This window comes from Ostrea edulis, chromosome 10, assembly GCF_947568905.1.
Source record: "Ostrea edulis chromosome 10, xbOstEdul1.1, whole genome shotgun sequence".
Lineage (NCBI taxonomy): Eukaryota > Metazoa > Mollusca > Bivalvia > Ostreida > Ostreidae > Ostrea > Ostrea edulis.
In genome coordinates, this window is record NC_079173.1 from 12,945,732 (window position 1) to 12,960,000 (window position 14,269).

At 35.3% G+C, this 14,269-nt stretch overlaps 1 long non-coding RNA gene across 2 annotated transcripts; it reads right to left on the reverse strand.

Annotated features, from left to right (window-relative positions):
* Nucleotides 1-7,100: 7,100 nt before the first annotated feature.
* Nucleotides 7,101-13,140, reverse strand: LOC130050959 (uncharacterized). Of its 2 annotated transcripts, XR_008799343.1 has the most exons (3): nucleotides 12,948-13,140; nucleotides 9,076-9,249; nucleotides 7,101-7,232 (listed from the first exon to the last, which is right to left on the reverse strand). It is a non-coding gene; the product is annotated as an uncharacterized LOC130050959 (long non-coding RNA). The 2 variants fall into 2 exon arrangements; XR_008799342.1 differs by lacking the exon at nucleotides 7,101-7,232 and having other exon boundaries at nucleotides 8,816-9,249.
* Between the last annotated feature and the right edge of the window lie 1,129 nt (nucleotides 13,141-14,269).

Consider the following 14,269-nt stretch of genomic DNA (forward strand, 5'->3'; position numbering starts at 1 on the left):
GCATGTTTTGCAAATGTTTCACAAATTTCAGAATCAGTTTTCATTCTTTGGCTATTGAAACTGGACGTTACACACAAATACATGTAAATGAGAGAATATGTACTGTCTGCAAGTCTGACTGTGTAGAAGATGAATTCCATTTTGTATTTGACTGTATAGCATACCAACACTTAAGAAAACCATTCATAGAGTCCATGAACATTTTGTGCAAGAATTTTATAAACCTGTGTACAATAGACAAAAATTTATCTGACTTATGAGCAACGAATGTAACAATATTATTGAAAAATTTGCCAATTACATATATAGCTGTTCATTACTAAGAAAAGTTTATTTATCATGACCTTGTAAATTTTATTTTTTCATCTATCTTTTGGATAATCACTCTTTTATGGGCTTGTATTTTTTGTATGCCCTCTGGGCCCAAAAATGGAAATAAATTACTTACTTACTTACTTACTTCAAATTGACTCACGACTGATTTGTCTGTTGGTGTCAACGCAATATATAAAGCAACACAAATCAATCATTACACAATATCATGTCTTCTAAAAAAAAAAGTTTAATACATGTACAAGTAACGGAAATAGATAATGACCTTTTTGCACTAGATATATAAGAAATTTCTGATATATCAAATTTGAGAATTTAAAAAGGTATAGTGTGTGTGTGTGTGTGTGTGTGTGTGTGTGTGTGTGTGTGTGTGTGTGTGTGTGTAAATAAATTTTTAAATCCCAATTTAAATAAGTTTATACATGTCACTAAATTATATTAAGTATTATTACATTAATTGCTTTCCATAAGGTTATTTTAATAAACCCATGATAAATTATATTAGGTTATGTCTAGTATGGATTTCCATAGATTGTCATAGTGACTAGTGTTGTTTATGGGTGATTGATTTTGGAGGTGTTTTGGTTGGTTGGAAGTTTAGGTCAGGTGATTTTCTTAGAGTTTTTTCTAGTCTATTCAATTATCTTTGAATATAACACTTTTGTCATCGCATGTTTTTAAACTTTTTAATTTTTTCAGCAAAATCAATTCATTTCATGCCTAAAACTACTTTACATGTGTTTTAAAAGGAACAGTTTGCGTAGTTTTCGAGTTTGATAGCGATGAAATTCAAATCTTGCGATATGCATATTTTCTTCGATATTTTACGCGCCATTATCTGTGACGTCATATGCGACCTCGAGCGAGAAGATTTGAAAACAGTTGTTAGCCATTTCATAAACAGATTAGATTTAATTGACAAACAATTATCACATTAACGGCTTGTAAATAACACTGCATTGGGGTGTTTTGTGCCATTTAAGGGTGTACTTGCTGTCAGTAGACATGATTTGGACTGTGTTTTTTTTTTCAATTTTCGAAGGAAGGTATGAGGGACAAGACGTGAATATTTTTTGTCGGCACAACGACTTTGCCATAAAAAACCCTAGTAGAATTTGTCCCTATACTTTTTATACGCCCGTCGAAGATGGTATGGCGTCGTCCGTCTGTCTGTCCGGACCTTGTGGGCAGGATACAGACTGAACCATAAGCCCTAGGGCTTTACAACTTGGTACATTTAATCACCATGATGAGAGGAAGATGCCTATTGTTTTTCAAGATGAGAGGTCAAGGTCGTAGTATCACTTATTAGGAAAATCTTGTGGGCAGGATACAAACAGAACCGTAAGCTCCAGGATATTATAACTTGGTATATTTGATCACCATGATGAGAGGAAGATGCCTATTGTTTTTCAAGGTCAAGGTCGTAGTATCACTTTTTAGGAAAACCTTGTGGGCAGGATACAAACCGAACCGTAAGCTCCTGGATATTATAACTTGGTATATTTGATCATCATGATGAGAGGAAGATGCCTATCGTTTTTCAAGGTGAGAGGTCAAAGGTCAAGGTCGTAGTATCACTTTTTTGGAAAACCTTGTGGGCAGGATACAAACCGAACCGTAAGCTCCTGGATATTATAACTTGGTATATTTGATCATCATGATAATGAATTAGCTCACAGAGGACAGTGCTAACTTCACTAAAATATGAATCCCACTAAAATATGCTTTACTTGAGCAAAATCTACGGGCGTATTATGCCACGTTGGCGTTGCTCTTGTTCAAACAAGCTCTTGGACAAAGACATATATAAACTGCGAGAAAATGGTTCTATCGAAGCTTCGCACTGTTACATATAGGCCTACCGCATATGCTTTCCGTTCTGCTATCAAATTCAATACACACTCGCATCAACTGACCTTCACCTTGTAACAACATTAAAAAAGAAATTTAAAGATAAAATATAATAGAACTTTCAATTATAAATAATAAAATATGATATTTCCCAACTTTGAATTGAATTATAATGCTTTCATTTTTTTTTTTAAGGAGCGCGTACGTGTTTACAACAACAACACGCCGCGCTCCCACTTCCTAAGTAACAATGTGTAGATAACAAAAAATAATGATTGATAAAATTGCTTGAATAAAATAATTTAAAATCATTGTGATTTTCACAATAAGTTTGATCATTTTTATTATATATTTTTTTCCGAAATGCACCCGTGACAGTAGGCCTAGTTGTCAATGCTACATAATCGTATTATAATTTAGGCCTATCTAACTTCTCCAAAAATAAATTTAATGATAATTGCTCTGTTTATTTTAGAAAAGCAACAACGCTAATTACAGTTGTTTACAGAAATGGCATTACCAAATAGTGTTTAGACAGTGATCCCATGTAAACATTATTTACTCGCAAATTTATGCAGATTTCATACTCGCTTTCCTCGCTACATTTGGGTCGCTATTTGTATGCACTGCTGGCTAAAAGATATAAGACTCGGGAAATTTGTCAACATCGAAATAAATGCTATCCATGGTAAATAAATTAGGCCCCTAAAACCCGAGTTTTTAAAAATATCTAACACTACTATTACAACAAGTTAATCGACGAAGGTCTCATATGACGTCACTGTACCATGTGACTACCTATCTAATTAACTAGGCTTTTTGAAATCGGGGCTTAGATTTAAGTCCAAATTGTGGTTAATTATCGCAATACTTCAGTGAACGAACTATTACAATTAATTTCTATAAGCATAAGGAAGACAAAATGCATATAATTCTGTATACTTTGAAAACACGAGATGTGTCCTTTAAGCTGAATGGTTGTATTTCCTATATACACTGCTATTTCTTTTTATGGGACTTTAATCATTGCAGTGCAGGTCAGTTTATTTTAATCACATTGATGTCAAAGTATGAATGATATGATATTATCAATTCTTTGCATAGTATACTTTAAATATAATTAGGAATATTATTTCTTGTATATACGTGTAGCGGTACCTGATGTGTTGATTGGTCGTACTGGTCTGGTACTGCAATACTATATATACAGTATGTATCATGATATGAGTAAAATAAAATATATATTGGGTAAAGATATATGATTAGGAGTAACATACACGTGTGTGTATATTCTGCATGTATAGTATCATCTCACGATCTGTATGTATTTATGATGTATTCATTTTGTATTGAATTAATAGTAAAGATTGGCAATTTATATTTTATTCTAATCAAATCATGATACATATAGTAAAAGTAATTTAGTTTTACCATTTCTACAACACTAAGATAATTTCTGTGATATGAATATAGGTGAAATTATCTGTCTTTGTTTCATGTTACTGTGTCTTCTTTTATTGTGTATTGAATGTAAATACATGTTTGTTTCAGACTATTATAATTTACAGTGCCATCAATACAATATTGAAAACAGCGATTGTGGTTTTCTTTATGGTAACTTGGAACCCGAAAACATTTATATACAGCTATGAATTAGATCACTGTGACAGTTTCCAAAACAACGAACTGGGCCTACGTGTTTGTTTTTTTTTAATTAAATTATTATTTAAATATTTGGGTTGATGTTGACGGATTATATCGACAGCTATGAATATACTGCTGTCCAAGAAACTTGTTTGTCAATCAACATGTTTACAAATGTATTGATCTAGGAATGCAGACGATTGATTTATATCACGGTGGGTGTGATCGATCGACAGGGAATGATTACTCCTCCTAGGCACCCGATTCCACCTTAGGTCTGTCCAGGCGTCCAGGTTTGCCGAACTCTTTATTTTGCATTCCTTATAATGTGAGTTATATGAGATTGATCACTGTTCGTTACTTGTATATTCACCTTTCATCGAATAATAAATAGTCTTTAGTCAAAAAAATTATGAATCTGTTTTACAACATGCATTGATTGATTTTTATGATTATAGAACTGAATTATCAGTTATCTATAATATTGTTGCATTAGCAAAAATCGAAGTGCAAGCGTGATGAGTATCATCAGTTACTACGTATGACGGTATATCGCAGAATAATGACCGCATCATTCCTGTGATCTTTTTTTGAAAATAATTTTTAAATGGTAAGCTACGTGTAATTAACAACTCAACCTTATGACAAACGGGATGATTTCAGCTTTCCCATCGTCAACTTCCCATGTTCATGCAGCAATATCCCATAATCACCTGCATATGGTGTTTATATCTCTCAAATGATTCGATACGAAATACTGTAGCTTGTTCTGCATATAATCAGTTTTTGAAAAAAATCGAAACAGGGGTTCAACAGTCTCGTTTAAAGTAAGAATTTCGCAAATTCTATGGTCGTTATAACAATCTAGTTTCTCAATACAACCTGTCATTGTGTGAAATTATTTATTCATTTCATTCGCTCAAACCACACTGGAAATGATACATGAGGTACAATACAGGAAGTTCATGTATGAATACAAGTAACGTCAGAGGAATGTATATAGGTATGCAAATAAACAAAGTGAAATATATACATAAATATGTACAAAAATTTGAAGTTATGTGTCAAATTAATCAAAGGGGCATTGGCTGTGGCAACCTTTTTTTCTCTCAAAATCTCTCAATGGCATAGGGATATATATTAATGACTACCAGGGAAATAAAAACATTTATTTTGTACAAAAACAAGAGAAACCTAATAAAACTATGTTAAATAACCGCGTTTAGGGTAAATGAATATGTAAGGAAGAATAATTGTCTTGCAAGACAATAATCATTCAATCACCAAAATTAAATAATCATGTTCCAGCTTTGAAGATAAAAAGTGTTTGAAAGAATTTAAAATGCTGGTGTTATTACTGAAATACATAAATTAGAGCAACTTTCCTTAAATTTGATTTTGGTGGGGAAAATGACAGCTATTGCCCCTTTAAAGCGAAGCCACTTTTGATCATTAAATCGTCTTCCTCGCTGACTATAAGTCCATTCTGTCCCATTTACGCATTCAAAGTTCCACTAAATGCACCTCTTACACAGAGGAGTTCTTACATCCAAACTGGCGTATTAACTGGATGATTATTCTGACATTGAGAGCACGTGTAAAAGGGCAATGATGATAAAATAGTGCAAAGTTAAAATTTGCATTTCCATCGAAATTGGATAGGAAACCTGTGTCTAGACAATGAAAGGTGAAGATAACGAACAGTGATCAATCTCATAACTCTTATAAACAATACAAAATAGACGGTTGGGCAAACACGGATCCCTGGACACACCAGAGGTGGAATCAGGTGCCTTAGAGGAGTAAACATCCCCTGTCGACCGGTCACATCCGCCATGAGTCCTATATATTGATAAAGTAAACAGAGTTATTCGTAATCAAAGTCAGAGTGCCAAGAACGGCCTAAGAATCGGTATGAAACGATACAAACAGCATTGGACCCATTGATAGGTTGTATTGGCAAACTAGATCGTTATAACGACAACAGAATTTGCGAAATGCTGACTTTAAACGAGACTGCTTAAACCCCTGCACCATCAACTTGTTTGTCAGTAGCTTTCGTCGATTCAAAAATAATGCACAAAAGAAAAGACTGTAAGAAATTAAATGATTTATATTTATAATCGACTAAATTCCTCAAAGATTTATAAATAATCATAATGGTGATAAAGGAAAAATAATTATTAAAACATAACCACAAAGTTCTATACCAAAAGTTCCATGCATGTTTACAAACCATTGTGAGGGGGGGGGGGGAGTGTTAATTTACAAACTGGACAGTGCAGATGGCGAACACAATCGTTTAGAGAAAGAAAACCATAAGTGTGAAAAACATATTTTTGAAAATGAGAGGTTTTGATAAATTGTTCATATTGTAACTCCAATAGGATTCCCCTGACTAGAAACGATGAGGAAACTATTAATAAGTACAACAAATACCCACATATCTAGTTTTCAAAAATGTAATGGATTCATGTCATCACACGCCCAACCACACAATAGTGTATCAGATTGACGATTTCTTTAATATATTTTAATATAAGTATAATTATATGTTTCTTACAAACTGTATTTATCTTGCTCTCGTTCATCAACATTCATTGTCTGGTACTCGTGACTTGATTCCCCATTGTAGTAGGTTCTTCAGAATTAAATGAAATATTAAAATCATGAAATAAAACAAGCATACGGATACAATCAATAAAGAAAATGTTAACTCCGATCTAAATTATAGATTTTACATTCGTCACGACAAAGACTAATCTACAGCTGAAAGTCAGTTTTCTAGTCTCGGAGTGTCACGGACATTATTCCAAAGACTAAATCTACAGCTGAAAGTCAGTTTTCTAGGCTCAGAGTGTCACGGACCTTATTCCAGAAAAAATCTCTTTCTAACTCTTCCTTTGGATATTCGATGTAAGATTTCTTTTCGATAATATCCAATAGTATAGCAGGAATGTATACATCGCCTGATCCTATGTCTTTGTACATAATAAGGAAAAGAATGTTTTCATTATCGCGTAAATAAACGCTCTCCATCCTTGCTACATTGAGCTCAAACATACACCAGTAGGATTTGATATATTCCGGTGACAAAATAACAATAGTTTTGCGGCTCTTGTTGATAGCAGAAACAATATTTTCTGCAATTTCAAAACCGGGTAAGAAATCTCTGCTGTGGAGACATAGCGTGAACCCGCCGTTTTCTTCCAATTCTTTTATTACTTCATTTTTAACGAATTGTAAATTATTTGTTGCATAAGACACAAATGCATCAAATCGATACTCCTTCTCTGCCAATGCCTTGTATCCATGAAGTCTGCTCTTCGTTATGTAGAACAAGTAGCGGATTCTCCATCTATATCTGTATACAATTCTACCCATTGTCAGCATGAGGAAAACTATAATAAGAGAAACTGACACAGTTATAATTCCGGAGTACGAGGCACATCGCTTATTCAGCTGTTCAACTATATGTTCAAAGTCCGTGAAGTTGTATACGGTGTTGTCATAGTCGAAACAAGTGTATTTTTCTATGTCAACAAATTCCACAGATCCGTCTTTTATTCTTTCGTACATCCATTCCAATGAGGGAAGGGTTTGACAAACGCACATTAATGGATTATGAAGCAAATTAATATTCAATATATTTTTCTTTCTTCGAAGTATTTCATCAAACTGACGTCTACCATAATTTGAGATCGAATAAATCTGATTTCCAGATAAATCAATTGACACAAGATTTTTCATGTGATCTATTCTGAATTGAAAATTGCTTATGGCATTTAAGCTTAAGTTCAAATGACGTAATTCTTTCATAGTGCTAAAGATGTGTGGTGGTAAGTTACTTATTCTATTATTTGTCAAGTCAAGAACAGTTAAATGTTTTGCGCTATAAAATGTATCATCTTTTAAGGTATCTCCAAGAAAATTATTTGCTACGAAAATTTCCTTAACAGTAGAAAGGTTTGGGAGGAGAGCAGACGACACATGAGTACAACCATTGTTTGATAAATTTATGAACTGTAAACAATTTAACCCAGCAATAGGCCCTTCCCATCTCTTAAAAATATTATTTTGCATATGAATTGTCTTAATTTTGTTTTCTGTAAGAGACCAATTTTTAATTTTGTGTCCTATCATGGAATTTCGAGCATCAAGTGTTTCCAAGTTTGGAGGCACCGGGAAAGCTAAGACTCGTTTTAGAATGGAATGCAACTTTGACTGTTCTTTCTCGAATCTCTCACTTGGATCTCGATATTCAAAAACATGGCTTTCCTTTCTCGTATCATCACAGTAAAATTCCAAGTACTTCTCATATCTTACGTCGCCATGTGGCAACAAATTATAGCTTACGTCAATGTACGTTAAGTTTTCTAAAAACTGCAACTCCAATAAATATAAACCGATCGTAAATTTATTCTTTGACATCAACAGTCTTTTCAGAGATTTTGGTAAATAGCCAACGGCATGAGTTTCAAACAGCTCTACACGATTATCAGCAATATTTAATTCTTCTAAAGAAGTGTTACTTAGGTGTTTAAAGTCTTGTATCGTGAGTTGAGTCCCCATGCCATAAACACAATGTAATTTCTCAAGATTAAGAGTTTTTATCAAAGTCAAACAAAAGTCAGGTGTGATGTTTTTCAAAACTTGAAATGTAAGTTCATCATTAAAGGATAAGTTTAGTTCCTCCAAATATGTGAGATTCGATAATGCTCGTTTTTCTATCGACCTTAACTTACATCCAGACAAATCAACGTGTGACAAATATGGAAGATACATAAAAAAATCTTTCTCAATAGAACGAATTGCACAGTATCCAGACAATCCAGACAGATCCAAATGAGAGAGGTGTTTTAAATTAGAAAATCTACTGTCAAATTTGTTATTGAAAAGTCCATCTATACGAAGATGTCGCAAAGACTGCAACATTGTGATGGCCGCTGATGGGTATTCGTTACGATAAAAGAGATCGTTATCAGAGGAATTTCTCTTCAAATCTAGCGACTGTAAGTATTTCAGGTTTCTAAACATTCTTGGCGGAAAAACAGATTCGTTTAAGATAAAGGTGTTGTAAGAAAGATTGAGAGATAACAAATGTGATAGGTCTTGCAAGGAAATTGCACGGAAACTTGAAATATTATTATAAGAAATGTTAAAGTGCAATAACCCACGAGGTAAACATTTCCGACACGGAGAAGAATTGCTAAGCTTATTTTGGCTTAGATCAATTGCCTTTACCGATGAGTTGAAGACTGGCCACGTGGTTAATTTCAAATTTGAGCAATCTGCTACTATGCCAATATAATTCCTAGTATATTTGCATTCAGCTTGAGATCCGCACTCCACCCTCACTGTTTCCAATGTTATCGTTAAAATGATTTTCAACAGCATGTTTTGGTGGGTAAATAGCATCTGAAAATATGAAAGATAATCAGTAATAGCAACTGAAAACTTGTGCATATGCACATCTAAGTTTGAATTTTAAAAAATTCTATTATTTTCATTCAATCATTATTTAAATAATAAACTGAGAGGTTACAAAAGGTTTCTGAAAATTGATTGAATGGCAAGGCTCTGTCATTCATTCAATTGACGGAATGGCACAGAGAGAGGAGCGACAAGTCGTTACAACGAAATCAAGATTTCAGGAATCAATCACATACAGAAATAGAAAACTAACACTCAATTTCCAAAAACATACTGAAATACAAAACAGACTAGTTTGAAGCAAAATCAATTGATAATTATCAGTCATCTATCAGCGAATCCGAAGGAAGCTATAATTGACACTTCATCCGTCCATTTTCGGTCGCGGTTGCATAGTGATAGATCGTACGCTTTGTAACCGAAAAGTCGCAAGTTTGAGTCCCACTTGAGCCATGGTCGTGTCAAACCTAAGACGTAAATAGAGGTATTTATTACTACTTCTTTAAACACTCGGCATTTAAAAACGAGTCACGAGTTTTTCGGATATGACCTTGAGATGGGAGTCCCCGTGTTGAGACAGGCGTTGCCACGTTATAGAACCTTCAGTGCTACGGCCGTTCGAGCTAAGCTTGTGGTACTTCACCTACAACTGGTGAAGTCTCAATATGAGCGAAAAATTCTCATCATCCTCATCATCATCAATCCCGCTTCGGGTGACGTCGTTGGGGAGGCAAGAGGGATGAAGCAGCAGATACCCTTCTCCACTCGGTTCTGTCTTGGGCCGTTGTGATGAGTACTGGCATGGATAGTGTGGTCCACTCCTTCACATTATCTGTCCAACTTTTCCTTTGTCGGCCGTGGCAGCGTCCACCCTCTACGGTGCCCTGTAGTACGGGTTTTGCGAGGCTGTCATGACGTACGATATGACCAAACTAGGCCATCTTGCGTCTCTTGACCATCTGTAGGAGAGTTTCTTGGGGGCCCACCAGGCTGGTGACCTTGTCTCTGACGAACTCATTGGTTTTGTGCTCCCAGTAGTGAATGCCGAGCAGTTTCCGTAGGCACTTGTTTTCAAAAGCCTGGACTTTCCTTTCGGTATCAGCCAGCATTGTCCATGTCTCACATCCGTACAGGAGAATGGGGATTACGAGAGAACTGTATAGCCTGTACTTTGTGTGGAAGCTGATGCTGCTTTTCCATATTCTATTGAGCCTCACCATCGCTGAAGTTGCAGTGGCTATCCTGATTCGGATCTCTCCAGTGCAGGTGCCATCCTTGTATAGCGTTGCCCCCAGGTATTTGAAGCTTGTCACTTCCTCTAAGGTATCTCCGTTCATAGTGATGTTTGCATTGATGTCGCTTGTGCTGTTGACCATCACTTTGGACTTTTCTGTGCTGACCTCCATCCTAGGTCCCTGCACTGTACACCAATCAACCAAAAAACAACCAACAAACCATCTATCCGTCTGTCAATACTTAATTTTGTCACAACTCAGTGAATTTTACAAGGTTTGTGGGACTTTCTGCCAAAGATAGTTTTTTCGGAGTTTTCTTGATAACGCCTTAATAACTTAGGTATTTAAAAGTTGATATGTGGTTATCGAATGAGTAGATACGTATTATATTTCACTTTCGTTACGGTTAAATTATTTTAACAAAAATCGTAAAATTTAGTCACGTGGTTGTTTGAATTTGTCTTTGTACTCCGTCTAATTCTTTTTATTTCTTAAACGTGAGAATTTCATAATCACTTCATCTATTTTTGAGAGATCAAGATCTGTTCGTCATTAAAAAATATCCGATCATGAAGTTTTGTATTTTTATACATATATTACTTGGCGACAGAAGCCGCCGGTTCAAACTTGTAAATTTTGTAGACGCTATGTGAAACGAAAATAACGATCTTTATTGTTCACAATATTGGAGATGAGATTGATCTTAGCAAGGTACATGTAAGTGTAATAGAACCCTAGCTCGAGAATGCAAATGATGAGTTGTTTGATGCGACGATAAACTTAATGATGTCTTTGATTGCAGATTATTTTTGACATACTTTGAATGAAAGTGAAGATAACGAACAGTGATCGATCTCATAACTCCTATAAGCAATACAAAATAGAGAGTTGGGGAAACACGGACCCCTGGATATACCAGAGGTGGGATTAGGTGCCTATGAGGAGTAAGCAACCCCTATGAAAATATATAAAATGCACACAAAAAACAGTCCCTTCCCCAAACATCAAACGATATCATTGAAATTAGACAAGGATCGCATGAGTTGTATAAGAAGCTTTGTAGAGGTGGTAAACAATAGAATGTATGCTGTCTGATGTGCTTCATACCGATTGCTAGGCCGTTCTTGGCACACTGATTTTGAATACGGATGGCTCCGTTTGCCTGATTAGGATATAGGTCTCACGGCGGGTCTGACCGGTCGACAGGGGATGCTTACTTATCCTAGTCACCTGGTTCCACCTCTGGTGTGTCCAGGGGTCCGTGTTTGCCCTACTATCTATTTTGTATTGCTTATGAGATTGATCACTTATCGTTATCTTCACCTTTCATTCTTCTCTAAACAATACAGAGGGGTAATAGTTTACGTGACCCTGACCTACTTTAAGGATCTATCGTTCTGTAAACAATAGGATAGGGGTCGTATGACAGTGTCTCTGACCAATTTTATGCCAGGGTGCCCTCAACCAATGCAGGATATCAAAGAGGAAGAATGGAAGGGGAAAATGCAATGACTTTAGTGCATATGTGTATATTGGGGGTGTTGGTAATCGACAACAGCGTTCACTATCAATTACTGAGGTCCTTAAAAACTCCAATGACGTCAATGGATTTTTAAATCGTGAAATTCTAATAACCTTTACGTAGCAGCGATCCCTATCGTCGTAGGTCTCACGGCGGGTGTGACCGGTCAACAGGGGATGCTTACTCCTCCTAGGCACCTGATCCCACCTCTGGTGTGTCCAGGGGTCTGTGTTTGCCCAACTATCTATTTTGTATTGCTTGTAGGAGTTATGAGATTGATCACTGTTCGTTATCTTCACCTTGCATATGTTGATTATGTTCTGATGTGTATATATTATGAATACTGCCTAATGATGAGGAAGACCGTCCGGGTTGTACTTATTCGACACCGTGTACCGATAATCGTGGTCAGATCAAGTTTTTGTGACATGTTTTCAGTCATGAACTTTTAAAAAAAAAATACAAATATATAGTATATTACCATTCAGAATTGAGTATTGCATCCACTTTTGTTTAACCCACTGATCATGAAAAAAAAAGTTGTCTTAAGAATACCAAAACCGATGGCCGTGAATTTGTACTCAGTATTAAAGAATCTTTATCAGTTAAACAGTATTATTTTATAATAGGATCGGACGGCAGGCACTGCCTATATAAGTCCCCTCCGTAGAAGGGACAAGGTCATCCAAACAGTAGAATATATGAATGCAGTATTACACAAAGGGTATAATGATTTGAACATTGCAATAACATAGATGAATTATGGCAACTTGTTATCAATTCTACTATAATATCGTATGGAATTAATAGGTATAGATATTATAAACGGAAGATATCAAATAGGTAAAACAAAAAAGAAACATAAAAAGAAAGAAAATCGGATATTGGTTCTATGACAATAAAATATAATATTTTTGATAACTTACCATTCTGAAAACAAAAACAAAAAGATTCCAAACAGAAAAATGCGTAAAACAAAATTAATGATACGGCATATATTGCGATAGATGGTTTTCCCCTTATTGCACACGGAAGATTTTACTTATTCATTGGTTGAGCGTTATTATATGGTAAAAAGAGTGAATATTGGTCTCAAATATCATAAGATACCTTCCGCATTCTTGTATGTTATGGTGAACACCTCCGTTGTTAATGACTGTATAATTCTTCCGTAGTACGATATGTAAGTTTTCTGACATTCCGATTAAATGTGATTTAACATAACGATTTCAGACGGATGACATACACTGTGAGAAAAATAGACATTATAAACCGTCTAAGTTAGAAATACGCATTTTAATTACCATTATTACTGGACGTTTGCGAGAAGGGCTGACTTTTACAATCAACGGCTGACTTTGACACGAGTAAAATGGACGGAAACCTTTTCGTGACATATCGGTATACATTAATTTAATGATGAACCGATGCAATATACAGAAATGTTCAAGTTATCTATGGATGATAGAGTTGTAACTACAAACCTGATGCATAATGTACACACGGGCTACAAGCGGAAATGCATGGTGTGACTTCAATAAATTCACTTAAGTAAATCTTTCATAGAATCAAATTGGTTGTTTTAGTATTTGTGATATTTTACAAGACACGTTGCATACTTAATGTACAAACGACAAACGAGAACACAAAATAATCGATGAGATAGTTATAATAAATTGTTAGAGAATGTAAAGAGTATCCACTCACTCCTTAAAGAGACACTACAGCTCATTTTCCACATTTTAATAAAGTGTTTTTAAAAACACGTATTGATACAATGATAAAAATCATATCGATACTGACAATTTTGAACAATTGGATGCATTAATTTACTCTCAACTGTGCTTTGAAGATCGTCCGGAATTCAAAGGTTTCTTCATGCTGACTCGGACTTTTGAATGCTTATTTACATCACGTGGTTTTGAATGACAGCAAAGGTGTTGTGTAGGAATCCCCTTCAATGGGGACCACACTCACCTTTCAAGTATAAGCTAGATTATTTCCTGCTCATTATAATAAGTAATTATATAAATCATAATTCAACAGAAACCCACCTATGTTCTTATTGACCGATGTTTTTACAACTGGTTAACACTTGTCGTGTTCAGATAAAAATAACACCTTTAAAGCAGTTCTTCGCGGCTAGTCCCAATAGCAGATTTAGGGGGGGGGGGGGGGGGCAGGATCTCCCTCCCCTTTTTAACCACAAATTGTGAGTGAAACTCCAAATTTTGCACCCAGAATGGCC